This window comes from Callorhinchus milii, unplaced genomic scaffold (genome assembly GCF_018977255.1).
Source record: "Callorhinchus milii isolate IMCB2004 unplaced genomic scaffold, IMCB_Cmil_1.0 Scaffold22, whole genome shotgun sequence".
Taxonomy (NCBI): Eukaryota; Metazoa; Chordata; class Chondrichthyes; order Chimaeriformes; family Callorhinchidae; genus Callorhinchus; species Callorhinchus milii.
In genome coordinates this window covers 10281859-10283668 of record NW_024704763.1, presented here as the reverse complement: position 1 = coordinate 10283668, position 1810 = coordinate 10281859, and positions in this window count along the sequence as shown.

The following is a 1810-nucleotide window of genomic DNA, read 5'->3' as shown; positions in this document are numbered from 1 at the left end:
AGTGCTCGCAAGATTGGCGAGTGAGAGTGCGCGCGCGAGAGTGCGCACGAGAGAGCGTGTGCGTGCGAGTGTGCAAGCGAAATACAGTGCATACGAATGAGTATGTAAGTGAGAGCGTGTGCGCAAGAGAGCGGCCGAAAGTGTGTGTACGTGAGCGAGTTCTACACTCAAGAGATATTGTGAAAGAGAGTGTGTACCGGAGAGTGTGCACTGAAGGGAGAGACACTACACGAGAGATTGGTGCGAGAGGTTGTTTGCGTGAAAGAATGCGCACGAGAGTGTGCACCAAAGTGCAAGACTGTACGTGCCAAAGTGTGCACTGAAGAGAGAGAGATGGCGTGAGAGCGTGTGCATGCGATAGAGTGCGTGTGCGAGTGTTGGTGCACGACATTGTTCGCGTCTGAGAATGCACGTGAGAGTGTGCGCCGAGGAGAGAGTCTGCGAGTGTGTGTGACAGTGTGCAATGAAGATAGAGAGATTGCGCGAGAGAGTGCGTACGATAGAATGTGCATACAAGATTGTGCAAATCAGAGAGAGCATACAAGTGTATGTGCACACGAGTGCGCGCGCGAAAGTGTGTGCACGCGCGAGTGTGTGCCGAAGAAAAAGAGACTACGCGACAGAGTGTGTGTACAAGAGGGTGAGCGAGAGCGCTCATATGAGAGAGTGCGTGCGAAAGAGAGTGCGCGTGAGCGAGCGCGAGAAAGCGTACACGAGAGTGTGAACCGAACAGAGAGCGACTGCGCGAGAGTGCGTGAGAGAGAGTACGCGACCGAGAGTGCACAAGAGAGAGAGACTGTGAATGAAAGAGTGTGTGCAAAGGTCGGGAGGGGTGGGAGGTGATGGGGTCGGGAGAGGGTGGGAGTGATGGGGTCGGGCAGGGTGGGAGTGGGGGTCGGGAGAGGGTGGGTGGATGGGGTCGGGCGAGGGTGGGAGTGATGGGGTCGGGCGAGGGTGGGAGGGTGGGAGTGGGGTCGGGAGAGGGTGGGGTGATGGGGTCGGGCGAGGGTGGGAGTGATGGGGTCGGGCGAGGGTGGGAGTGATGGGGTCGGGCGAGGGTGGGAGTGATGGGGGTGCGGGGGCGGGCAGGGTGGGAGTGATGTGGTCGGGAGAGGGTGGGAGCGATGGGGGCGAGGGTGGGAGTGATGGGGTCGGGAGAGGGTGGGAGCGATGGGGTCGGGCGAGGGTGGGAGCGATGGGTCGGGGAGGGTGGGAGCGATGGGGTCGGGCGAGGGTGGGAGTCATGGGTCGGGGGAGGGTGGGGAGGTCGAGGTGGGGTAGCGGGAGGGTGGAGTGATGGGGTCGGGCGAGGGTGGGAGTGATGGGGTCGGGAGGAGGGTGGGCAGTGATGGGGTCGGGCGAGGGTGGGGGTGATGGGGTCGGGAGGATGGGTGGGCGAGTGGATGGGGTCGGGAGGGAATGGGGTCGGGCGAGGGTGGATGGGGTCGGGAGAGGGTGGGTTGATGGGGTCGGGTGAGGGTGGGGTTGATGGGGTCGAGAGGGTGGGAGTGATGGGGTCGGAGAGGGTGTGAGTGATGGGGTCGGGGAGGGTGGGAGTGATGGGGTCGGGAGAGGGGGGTGATGGGGTCGGGAGAGGGGGGAGTGATGGGGTCGGGCGAGGGTGGGGGTGAAGGGGTCGGGTGACGGTGGGGGTGATGGGGTCGGGAGAGGGTGGGGTTGATGGGGTCGGGCGAGGGTGGGAGTGATGGGGTCGGGAGAGGGTGGGAGTGATGGGGTCAGGAGAGGGTGGGAGTGATGGGGTGCGGGAGAGGGTGGGGGTGATGGGGGTCGGGAGAGGTGGGGGTGATGG